This window comes from Etheostoma spectabile, unplaced genomic scaffold, assembly GCF_008692095.1.
Source record: "Etheostoma spectabile isolate EspeVRDwgs_2016 unplaced genomic scaffold, UIUC_Espe_1.0 scaffold00003437, whole genome shotgun sequence".
Lineage (NCBI taxonomy): Eukaryota > Metazoa > Chordata > Actinopteri > Perciformes > Percidae > Etheostoma > Etheostoma spectabile.
In genome coordinates this window covers 12010-25511 of record NW_022603027.1, presented here as the reverse complement: position 1 = coordinate 25511, position 13502 = coordinate 12010, and the positions used below count along the sequence as shown (strand labels likewise).

At 42.1% G+C, this 13502-nt stretch overlaps 1 long non-coding RNA gene across 1 annotated transcript; it reads right to left on the bottom strand.

Moving 5' to 3' along the window:
• Positions 1 to 1848: 1848 nt before the first annotated feature.
• Positions 1849 to 2393, bottom strand: LOC116676537 (uncharacterized). Its single transcript, XR_004328740.1, has 2 exons — positions 2361 to 2393; positions 1849 to 1921 (listed from the first exon to the last, which is right to left on the bottom strand). It is a non-coding gene; the product is annotated as an uncharacterized LOC116676537 (long non-coding RNA).
• Positions 2394 to 13502: the final 11109 nt, after the last annotated feature.

Below are 13502 nucleotides of genomic sequence, written 5' to 3'. Positions count from 1 at the left end.
TAGCTTGTGCTTTGTTGTGGGGAATGTCAGACGTTATTTAGTCGATTTTTGTTTCCTGCTATGTGCTTTGGGCAACTATAATCACGACGTGTTCTATGGGGGGGGGGGGGGGGGGGCTACTATGTGCTTTGTTCTTCTGAAAAGGGAAACTTTTTTCCAACTCAATGCTGTGAAATTGTTTTTCTTTTCCAGACTGGTGCTCCAACTACATACTGTGCCATAAACCCCAACATGCCTATACTGCGCATGTGGTTCAATGTTGAGACTGAGCTGAGGCAGGATTTCCGCCTCACCAGAAGAGCAATGCACAGCTTGCAGAGGCTTTTGCAAAGGGAGCAGGACCACGGCTGGGGTATTGAGCTTGAAGTACTCATATACACCTATTGGCTGGCACATGGACTCCTATCGAGTGGTGGCCCGTGTCTTTAATGTACCAAAGGCTACAGTTCACCGCATCATCCACAGAGTGGCCCAGAGCATATGGGACAATCTAAGGAGAGCAATCTACTTCCCTCAAACAGCGGACCTGCCTGCAGTTGGTCAGGGATTTGTCAACATTTCAGGAACCCCTGCATTCCACAATGTGGTTGGAGCAATTGATTGCAGCCACATAAGGATAAAACCACCACAGCGTCACAGATTAGACTACTTGAATTACAAAGGCTTTTATTCTGTCAACATGCAGGCAATATGTGACTCAAATGGCAGGTTTCTGGACATTTTTGTGGGGTATCCGGGGTCTGTCCATGACACACGAATAATGAAAAACAGCAGTTTTTATACCACAAGACGGTATCCCCCAACGGGCTACATCCTTCTGGGTGATGGTGGGTATCCCTGTTTGGAAACTCCGATTTGCCTCATCACCCCATTCAAGGAGCCAGTGCAAGGACAAGTACAGCAGCGATTCAATTACTATCAGTCAAGGGGCGCAGCATAATTGAAAGAGCGTTTGGCATGATGAAGACCAGATGGAGGTCAACACTTTTCAAAGCTTTGGAGGTGAAGCCCACGTTTGCACCACAGGTAATTGCTTCATGTGCCTTTTGCACAATGTGTGCATGGACAATGGTGACACACTGGTCCCAGATGAAGACATTTTAATAGATGACGCCCAACCTCCCCGTGAAGAAATGGCTTACAATGAAACCTCTGGGAATGTCAAAAGAAACAGACTGGCGGCCCTAGTTTCAGTTGGTGTGCAAGACCCATGATCATGACCAGTGTATATGTATTTTACAGATCTATGTTCATGCATGTATTTTACTACTTAGATCTGTTTGCATATGTTTGTATACACACATCATGGTGTTTTTATATGTTTCACTTAGCATGGTGTTGAATGTCATACTACCTTTTTCTGGCATTAAACAATGATTTGATTTGAAGCTCAGTTGAGTCTGGTGTCTACTTTCAAAATGGAAGTGAAATACTTTAGTTATTTGTTGAAGGCTTGGTATTTGTTGTGTGGTCATGTCCCTTTGGGCATTTATGAATGACTCATGATTTGAATTACTGTAATAACACATTGAATAGATTTGGATGAGATGTGCAAAGAATACTTTATTCAGAATAAATTATGTAACAGGAATTTACAAAAAATTAACAGTGTATATTGTTGATTTTAAATATTTATAATATATAAATGTAGTGCAACTGTTATGATATATTTAAATATGAGGTAGATCTGTCAAAGGAACTATAACTTGTCAACTAATTTCTCAAAGAGAGACAAGAATCGCTCAGTCATGGCCTCGTTCTTCGCCTCGCTCTCCTCGTGGCGCCTCTGTTCCCTGTTGGACTCCTCGGTCAGGAAATCCAGGATAGGATTTCTCTTCCTTTTCTTCCCTGGGGAGGGACTTGGCAGTGGGGAACTGCTGGCTGCAGAGCTGCAGGATGGGGATGAGGGCTCCTCAATCGCCTAAAGGAACAAAATAATATTGATTTACATTCCACAAATGAACAATTTGTACACACACACGTACACACACGAGAGAGAAAGACAGCAATACAATAACATGTTAACATTCTGCGATTCGGAAATTTCAGAACACAAGATGTACTGCATAACATACCATGAGGTTTGGCGTACGCTCATCCAGAAATGATGCCACCACCACAGGAGGGTCGATTGAAGGCCTGGCACCCAACACCTCGTGCATATCTTCGTAAAACTGCCACGTTGCAGCGGTCACTTCCCACTGTCTGTGCCGGACCCTGTTTAGGAGTTCTTAATTCCTGGAGGGACACACAACACACTACAATGAAGCCTACAACCATACAGTATGCATTCATTGCATTCTATTGTTTTGAGAGCAAAGATGTAGTTTGTTATTTTTCTTTAACTGGACACCACATACCTTGTATTTTTGCTTCAGGTTTTCCCACTTTTTGGAAGCTTTTTGGCCTGTTACCTTTTCAAACAACCCCATGTCTTTCATCAGTTTCCTGCGTCATAAACAACAAAATGTACATGTACATTTACAGGAATGAATAACAAATGATGACAATGCAGTAACAGTTCCAATACAATAATGAATTGCTACAACAAACGCATGACTCACTCCCATTGTTGCTTTGCGGCGTATTTTGACCTCAGAAATAGATGTTCGTTCTGTGACCGAAAAGTGATGAGCTTCCTGATTTCCTCTGGCGTCCCTGTGTGATACAGCACGGTAAATGTACAGAAAATCAACAATATATATACTTTGTGTTTCACCTTCCCTACAACAAAGCACATAGCTAGCAGCTGGCTAACGTCTCCCCCCCACCAACAAAGCACATGGCTAAAAAGTGCATCTCTCCCCCAGGACAAAGCACATGGCAGGGCTGGACTGGAACAACAAAATACTACTATTATATACTTGGCACAACATTCGATGTGAATGCAATGCACAGCATGTATCAAAATATCATAAGCAGTAGTGTACTATGTTAAGCAATGCTTGCATTATCAGCACGCTATTGATTTTTAACAACGTGGAAATTAAGAACGAATGTATCATGAACCGTTAATAATGCATGCAAATATGCGATGTATACAGTCAATTCTAGGCAGACAAATGCGGAACTGTTGTGCAAATCAACGTTAGCGTTAGCGATTAGCGTTAGCGTTAGCGATTAGCGTTAGCGCAAGCTACCGATTTAAAAAAAGTTTCAGTTAGGAACATGGTTGCAAGTACACATGCACAGGACTGCATAGACCACAAAACAAAACTGTCGTAACTTCTTAATCAATTATTTAAACCAAAAGTACTTACATTTATGTGTCTCTCTGGTCGATGCGGCAGCCATTGTTGATGTGTGTTTTCTAGTGAGGTCGCGTCCACACTAGATTTCAAGGGCTATACAGCCCTTGATCGATCCCCTACCCCTAGGCCGTAATACGTATTGGACCGACACTAGATCCCGCGTGAACGCGCAAAAGCTAGGGATAGGGCCAAGGGGTAGGGGTAAGGGGAAGAAATGGGATTAGGCCTAAGCCTGACAACAGTGGGGTTTAGGACAGTCTCAACGGTGTAAGGACCCACAAACCGAGGAGTCAGCTTTTTGGAGGACGTCTGCAGCGGGAGGTCCTGGGATGAAAGCCAGACTCTCCGGCCAGGCTGGTAGACAGGAGCCGATCTGCAATGGCCAGGCGTTTGTTGCGGACGGCAGTGCGTTGGAGCGCTACCCTGGCCTCTTTTCAAACTCGTCGACATCGCCTGAGGTGAGCCTGAACTGATGGGACAGCCACATCTTCCTCTAGGGCCGGGAACAGCGGAGGCCCCACAGCACACAAGCTCTTTGTTGTTAGAGATTTAAAGATGAACTGAACTGAAAAACTAACTTTTGATAACTTGTTGGTTATGATAATTACAAATGAATTACACTAAAAAAAAATATTTAAAAAATCAATATAGCTTTTTTTAAAGCAACACAAAAATTGCGTTTGTTAGTATTAGAACGCTGATAATATCAATGACGTCACTGGCATGGTAGGACCCGTTAAGGTATATAGGCATATATAGGCAGGTTACGCTTTTGAGCCTGTGAGGGACAGGCCTGTAGTGTCTGACTACCACCACAGGGAGGAGGATCAGGTTCAGGCTCCACCTTCAGTACAGGATCGTTTGGGGGGGAGTGACTGGTGTATGTGTGGGCACTGCCGTAGTATGGAAACAGTGCTGGAGTCCATCTGTTGTAGGGAAGTCAACCTGGACCATTTATTGATAGACGATATAAATTGCATAACTATGCATCGGTCATTTCGGATGCTGTGCGGTGAGAGAGATGTGTTGGAAGTGGCCTTGCTTTCTTTAAGGGATGTCCGAGCTGATGCACTGGAGCGCCCCGTAAGTAGCAGGTATGTAACACTATTTTACGAATTGGCAACTAGGCTAGGCTAGGCTAACTTGTTATATCATTTTCTCAGACTGTTTAGGGTGACAGCCTACAACAGTTCAACAGTGAACTACATCAGAGATATGTTCCACTCTGCCGAATATCAAGGATTTGAGTATGCGTTGGACTTGTAGCTAAATAAAACATTTGACACATGTCAGACGCGTCATGTACTCATTGACTCATTATTAACGCATCTGTCTCGTAATGCCACCGTGCTACAATAAGCTCTATAATACTTGACGTACCTAGAAATCACGTCATGATTTGGTCATCAAATAGCAATAAGTTTGATAAGAGCCTACTTGAAGCTATTTAGTCAGCTAGCTGATATACAAGAAACAGCTAGCTTAATACATAGGTTAACAACTAGCTAGCTAAATGCAAGAAACAGCAAGCTAGCTAATAATTACGGATTTAATTGACAATGCACACAATGGCTATACTTTTTTTGTCATTTAAAGTTTAACGAGCAATTTGTCAGATTTTAGTAAAATATTGAAAGCAGCAGAAATGCAGAACTGAGTATGCTACATTTTACTATCGAGATACTGAAAATTTTCAAAGTACCACCATTGTTATTAACTAACTAACTAGATTAGCATGGTGTACAATAGGGCAATACTGTAATGACTATAAAAATGTCGATTTAAAGTTAACTGTAAGACACAGACACTTTCTTTTATTTGATGATAGACACATCTAATTATTGAAAGAGGCAGCATACCATTTCAGCAATGACAACGTAACACAGTGGGTTTTTGGTGTTGGCATTTAGTCACTATTTTATTGGATAACATCAAATTATTAAAAGGTACCTTTACTAAACATATAGAAAAAAAAGTGAACTGATTGTGTAAAGGAATATGGTTATGCAGTAGGTGTATTATGGATAAACAGAAATATTGTATGTAGGAATATGAGTTAGTATAGATAAAAGTATATTTATATACAATAATAATAATAATAATTAAAGCTGCAAGCAGCAATGGAGGGCCCTCGCTAACCTGCGCCAGTCGGGGTTACTAGCGTACGCCTCTCCTTGCGACCGCGCATTAAAGCATAACTCATACGCTGAAAATCGTCGCCAATGAAAAGTGAACTCCCTGCTGAGTTTATTGATACCTTACACAAGTCATTATCTGTGAAAGGGGGCGTGGCCGCATAATAGTGGGGCGGGTCAAACATCACCAATAAAAAGGGAAGTCCCTGCTGAGTTCATTGATACCTTACACAAGCCTATATGTCATACAGGTCATTCTCTGTAAGAGGGGGCGTGTCAAACATCAAAAATGAAAAAGGAAGTCTCTGCTGAGTTCATTGATACCTCACATAAGACTCTACATTAAACGTTTAAAATGTTATGAAAGGGGGCGTGGCCTGAGTGACTGGGCGTGGTTTGATTGATTGATTGATATCTTTATTTTGAACATGCAAGAGAAAGTGTATAAAAATAATAATAAATAATAAAACAAAAAAATTGGAGAGAAACATAAACAAAGTATCCTTCTTTAACATCCCTCTATTACATGTGCGAAAAGGAGTAGGAAGAAGTAAAACTTATGTACTCCTACCCCTTTAATTCTTGCATTGCTTTACAATATTTATAATTATGTTGCTATATATATATATATACACATACCTACACAAATACATACACACATATGTACATATACACACATATACACATACATACATATATACATACATACATATCCACATACATATCCACATACATATACATACATATACACACACATATATATATATACATATATATATATACATATATATATATATATATATATATATATACATACACACATATACACTCACCGGCCACTTTATTAGGTACACCTGTCCAACTGCTCGTTAACACTTAATTTCTAAGCAGCCAATCACATGGCGGCAACTCAGTGCATTTAGGCATGTAGACATGGTCAAGAGAATCTCCTGCAGTTCAAACCGAGCATCAGTATGGGGAAGAAAGGTGATTTGAGTGACTTTAAACGTGGCATGATTGTTGGTGCCAAAAGGGCTGGTCTGAGTATTTCAGAAACTGCTAATCTACTGGGATTTTCACGCACAACCATCTCTAGGGTTTACAGAGAATGGTCCGAAAAAGAAAAAACATCCAGTGAGCGGCAGTTCTGTGGGCGGAAATGCCTTGTTGATGCCAGAGGTCAGAGGAGAATGGCCAGACTGGTTCGAGCTGATAGAAGGGCAACAGTGACTCAAATAACCACCCGTTACAACCAAGGTGGGCAGAAGAGCATCTCTGAACGCACAGTACGTCGAACTTTGAGGCAGATGGGCTACAGCAGCAGAAGACCACATCGGGTGCCACTCCTTTCAGCTAAGAACAGGAAACTGAGACTACAATTTGCACAAGCTCATCGAAATTGGACAATAGAAGATTGGAAAAAACGTTGCCTGGTCTGATGAGTCTCGATTTCTGCTGCGACAGTCGGATGGTAGGGTCAGAATTTGGCGTCTACAACATGAAAGCATGGATCCATCCTGCCTTGTATCAACGGTTCAGGCTGGTGGTGGTGGTGTCATGGTGTGGGGAATATTTTCTTGGCACTCTTTGGGCCCTTGGTACCAATTGAGCATCGTTGCAACGCCACAGCCTACCTGAGTATTGTTGCTGACCATGTCCATCCCTTTATGACCATAATGTACCCAACTTCTGATGGCTACTTTCAGCAGGATAATGCGCCATGTCATAAAGCTGGAATCATCACAGACTGGTTTCTTGAACATGACAATGAGTTCGCTGTACTCAAATGGCCTCCACAGTCACCAGATCTCAATCCAATAGAGCATCTTTGGGATGTGGTGGAACGGGAGATTCGCATCATGGATGTGCAGCCGACAAATCTGCGGCAACTGTGTGATGCCATCATGTCAATATGGACCAAACTCCCTGAGGAATGCTTCCAGCACCTTGTTGAATCTATGCCACGAAGAATTGAGGCAGTTCTGAAGGCAAAAGGGGGTCCAACCCGTTACTAGCATGGGGTACCTAATAAAGTGGCCGGTGAGAGAGTGTGTGTGTGTGTGTGTGTGTATATATACACACACATATACATACATATACACATACCTCATATATATATATATATATATATATATATATATATATATATATATATATATATATATATATATACAAACAAACAAACAAACAAAACTTTCTACAGTGCTTTATACTTTCTAAAACTAATTCTTTGTACATTTTTTGAAAAGGAATATGTTTGGGCATTGCTTTAGGTTCTCATTTAGTTTGTTCCACAATTAACTCCGCACATTGATAAACATAATCTTTTCCTTGATGTTCTACATCTATTAATCTTAAAATTCCTCTTCCCTTAAATCGTACCCTCCTCCCTTTCAGTGAACATCTTTTGAATATTCCCAGGCAATAGGCTATTTCTTGCTTTGAACATGAATACTGCAGTTTGATATTTAATTAAATCATGGTATTTTAGCAATTTAGACATTAGAAATAATGAATTTGTATGATCCCGAAATCCGGCGTTGTGAATGATTCTTATTGCTCTTTATTTCATAATGACTAGTGGCTGTAGTGAGTGTTGATAAGTGTTTCCCCAAACCTCTACGCAGTAATTAAAATAAGGTAACAGTAGTCAAAATATAGGGGCCGCCTCAGTATCACATGTAGACCACACATTTTAAGTTTCATTTAAATCGGATGATGTTTGTCATATAAGGCTTATTTCCTGTTGCCAGGTGGTGGCGCTATCTCCAAAACTCCATAATGGTGTGTAGATGTAGTCAGGGGCGGCCTCTGATGAATCCTAAAAAGTTTCAAGCAGATTCGACACAGTACACTGTAGTTAAAGCCACTTTCTCCTTCATCGCTAAACACCCAAAATGGCCGCCATGCCACGCCCACACCGTATGACGAAAAGTTTTCTTTAATAACTTTCATCGTTAACATGTTAAGATGATCCACACCCAAGTTTGAAGTTGATCGGATGAAATCTCTAGGAGGAGTTCGTTAAAGTGTGACACCTTGTCTTTAGGCCTACTTCCTGTTGCCATTAGGGGGCGCTATGACTTTGAGCCAATAGCGGCGTGTAGATGTCGTCAGGGGCGGACTCTGATGAATCGTGGAAAGTTCGAGCTAATCGGACAACGTACGCTCAAGTTACACCACTTCCTGTTTCGGTGGCGAATCGCACAAAAGGCCGCCCCGCCACGGCCACGCCCTATGACGAAAAGTTTTTCTTTTAATAACTTTTCATCGTTAAATGTTAAGATGACACGCACCAAGTTGAAGTGATCGGACGAAAGCTCTAGGAGGAGTTCGTTAAAGTACGACATGTGGAAATGGGCAAAATCGCACTAATTCGCACATTCAAAACAAAATGGCGGACTTCCTGTGGGTTAGGGGGGGCTACAATGGAGTTTTATGTCCGCCCTGCCATGATACATATGTGTACCAAGTTTCGTGAGTCTACGATAAACGTAGTGCAGGGGCTGAATTTTCGTAATATTGTAGGTGGCGCTAGCGAGCCATTTTGTGCGCCTATTCCGAAACCATTTAAAATACGTAAATTTTCACCAGACTTGATGCGACGACCAAATTTGGGGAGTTTTTGAATATGATAAGTCCTCCAAAAAGGCAATTCATTTGACGGAGAAAGAAAGAAAGAAAGAAAGAAAGAAGGCGCTCGGGCCCTAATAAATGTATGTTGTAGGAATTATACAGAATTGATTTAATGTGAATTTGATTGGATTTTGATTCAATGGTTTTATTTTTCCTACTAGGTGAACCGTCTAAGGTGTTTTGCCACAGAATGCTCTGCCCTCTGTGTTGGCCCAAGGTAGGGTGAGCTTCCCGTTTCTGTTCCTGTAAGGTAGCATGTATGGTGCTAGACTCCCTTCGTCTTAAGGTGGCTCCATTGACGATATCCTTTCGGAAACTGTAGGCTTTCTGCTCTTTTATTGGTGCCACCACGTACTGACCGGCAGCCTTTGAAAATTGTTGCCTGAATCTGTGTCCACCTGTCTTGGTTTTGGCCCTCTCTCTCTCTCTCTATGTTGTTGTCCAGTGCAGCCAGGCAAAGACGCGCTTCAAAGCTTTCGTAGCTGAAGGCCTTTCTCTTCATTGCATATTTACTATATAGAGCATGAACACTCTCTAATTCACCTGTGTGGATGCCCTCTGTCACCCTGTCGAGATTTTGGAGGAGCTGCCTGTTCAGGACAACCTTTTGGAGGCTATTAAAGGCTGCAGAGTCAGGACGGAGCCACGGGCGCCTGTTCTCCTCATCTGGGGTGTAGGGAGGGTGCTCACATTTTGTTATTGCCTTTTCCCACTCATGAACATTTGTTATATGGTGTAGCAGAGATATCCACCTTTCCTTGAGTCTTATTCTATCTCCCCCACAGGAGGAAACAGAATACCACAAGTGGTTAGTTATCATCCGGATCCACTCACTCAGGTCAGGATTTTTGCATCTTAAAATTTCTTTTTTACATTCTTCACAATGTGCCACAGATCATACTCATTAGGGATGAGCCGAGTACTCGGCTGAAACGAGTATCTGGTATGGATAAAGCACTTTTGCCGAGTACAAGTATTATACGAGTAATACGAGTCAATATCTGTACTCGGATTGAATAAAAATCTCCACCGACTGTGTCTCCGTTCTGTGATAGGCTAGTCACAGTGCTAGTCACAGCGCCCCTCCCCTACACTATTCTGTGATAGGCTAGTCCCAGCGTCCCTCCCCTACACTATTCTGTGATAGGCTAGTCCCAGCGCCCCTCCCTACACACACAGATTCCTTCTTGTTGTGTCCGACGGGCTCTGTTCACACACGCTCAGGACACGGAGAAGTGAACAGGGGCCTATTGCACGAAACTAGGATAAGGGATTAAGCCGGGATATTCAAGTTATCCTGGATGAATTTAGCTTGGACTCGGTTGCACGAAACCAGATTGAATTAAGCCCAGCCAAGTAACCATGGAGATTTATTCTTTGCAGCTAGCCTGGTCCAGAGCAGGCTAACAGCCAGGCTAAGATTAATCCTGGAGTCTCATGTGTCAAATCAGCTGCTGCTCTGATCCGAAATAAACGTGTTTAACAGTTATTGCGTTGTCTTCTGCATGTTCTGCTTTAGTTTATTAACATACATTAGCCTACTTGTCACTTTGTTTTGCGAGTTTGATTAAACCCTACTACAGTTGTTTAGATGTTAGAAATGGTTGCACTGGCACCCTGATGCGGAGTGGGACTTTTCCCGGTGGGACGGTACTGTGTCGAGGTTGCCTGGCGTGCGGCCGCTGCCCGGTGCCCGGTGGCTGCTGCCCGGTGCCTGGTGCCCGGTGGCCAGTGGCTATTGCCTGCCAGCAGACTTGCGAGTTGTGTCAGTGTCCACTCTCTCTGTAAAAGTAGAGATGAGCAGCGCAGCGTCCGTGGTCTCAGCTTTCAGGTTTATACAGGACGCGCTCCGGAGATTAAGTGTGACGATATTAATGTAGTGATATTCTCAGATGATAATAATGGCAGACTGGTCAGAGACCAATACATTCATGATTTCATTTTCTTGTTGCTTGTCCTTCTCTAATGAAGGGTAGTTTGTGTTACTCTTTAATAAGTGGGCCTATGGTTTTTTGTTATAGCTTACATTGGTTTCATAACCTTCCTAATAAGTCTCACATCACCGGACTATAACGTGGCCTATAAACAGCACGTATGTAGTGTAGTTTACATTCATCACACTGGGAACACCACAATGCTCTTAATCTTTTTATTTTGGTGCGGTCACTGTCAGAAGAATAAAAAAACATGAATATTTTTACATATGCTCACAGCGTGTATTGAAGTCATTACTTTTTTTCTAGTTGTTGTCCCTTCTGATTGTTCTGTATGAACATTAATTGTACAAAGAATTAGATATAGCTTTTAGAGATTTGTGCATGGTTGTAAAACATGTTCTCACGTGTGAATAAGGGTTTGAAATTAAGCCTAAAGTCCGTACGGCCCTACGTAGGGTCCATTCCCGAGGAACATTAATCCTCTGCTCACTTATGAGGCAAAGTAGATATTTTTAAACCCCCACACATTCAGTAGGGTCCGCTATGTTGGGCTTTTTTTCTCCGTTTGATAAGAGCCGTATTTCCCTTTTCCATATTCTTCCCTCCTCGTTATTTTCATCAGAAGCTGCTGTCATTGGGTGAAACATTTGGCGCATGCGTCTTCTCATCTCTGCATCAGTAAATCTGTGATCGATAACATGGTCTATTTGAGAAAGCTGGTGAACGTGCACTTATCCTGGCTATCTACACCTGGCTTGACATAGCTCCACCTGTTTATCCTGGCTCGGCAAACGTGCAACCGATTAAGCCGCGATGAGCAGATCACACTAAGTCAAGCTGCGCTTTTTCACTTATCCTGGATATCTTTATTCTACTTTCGTGCAACAGGCCCCAGCTCTCTCCCTCAGGTCCGTTAACATTTAGGGTTTCTTCAGCTTCAGGTTTGTTTTATACTTCGCTTCAAACTAGTACCTAGTAACCAGGAGACTTCTGGTACCCGTGGGGTTTGTTCAGACATGGTGTTGGTAGAATGGGACTCGCGTTGCATCTCTGCTGTCTGAGTTTTTTTTTTTTTAAACTGCCTGCTGGTTGTAACCAGTTTTTTTGAGTGTCTGAAACTTTCTTGCTGTGTTTTAAAAATAAATAAATAAAAGGCAGTTGCGGTATGAATAAATAATATTACAAATTAAGATACACACACAAACATATTCCAACCCCCCGCACACACACTCACGCATACCTGGTGTGAGAATAAAAAAGAACCACAAAAAAAATGATCACACTGATCATAGAAAAATTAAAAGTTAAAAAAAGAAAGTTAAATTATTGAGTATGAAAACTCTTGTTCATTACATTTTACTTAATAATTGCAACCACATTGTTGTATTTATTGTTGCAAAACTTGTTATATACTGTAGGCCTTTATAGTTCGTTTGTTAGCATGACAACACCACTGATCTGAAGCTCAATCCTGATGCTGTCATGGAAATAGTTTTTTATCAGCAATAAATATAACAATTTCTGATCAACCCATATCAATTGCATGTTTAAAATAACATACCGGTTAAAGCCCTGTCCATTTCAATACAACCTGACCCACTTCCGGGTTAGGCCCTGCATAGTCCGAGTACAGATACGAATACAGATAATTCATTTGGTAAACATATACAGATACAGATAATGCTGTACTCGCTCATCCCTAGTACTCATGTTGATTTCCGGGGTTTTTTCTTAGTACTTCTGCCCAGATGGGTGGCAGTCAGTGGCCACACATAGATGGAGACTCCACGGTCACAAGCTTGGCCAGGCATCTCTCCATACCCTCTACCTCGAGCCAATAGCTATTTTTACATCAGTCACCCGCACTGTTTCCTAAGCCACAATCATTTTTGATTCTGTGTCGAGCAATGAGTAGGTGCTGAAGGTTGCATTATAGCCAGGGCTGTCATACCGCGCATCCCCTGAGACAGTGATTGGCTTCTCACTCACAGCACTCATGACCCCCTCATTGTGGATAGCCCAGGCATCGTTGACCTCCGGTATGACGTACGCTTTCTGGATGTTATACCACTGCCTCTCTGACATGGCCTCCAAACCAATGGTTTCACATACCTCCAGGAAAGAACTGCACTCATTCCCTGTCACAAACACAGCAGCTGGAACAGTGATGTTGCACTCCATAACTCCCTAATTTGATTTTGTGAATGCCAAATGTAATTATGGCCATCCACACATGCGTGTATTTACAGTCACCCCAAAACAACTGTTTGGACAAGGCTGGTGGTTCTTCTAGGCATTTGCAACAACCCTCCCAGTGACACATGGAAAACAACATTAACAACTGCTTGTTAGAGACTATGGCTGTGTCTCAAATCACGCACTTCCCTTAGTGCACTTACAGAAGTACACTTCGTCCACTACGTACTGTCTTGCATAGTGCGTAAATTTTGACAGAGGAGTGTTGTCTCAAATCGCGCACTACCATGTGCACTTACCGGAAATGACGATCACATTTATCCCTTCTTCTCTGTACAATTGGGAAT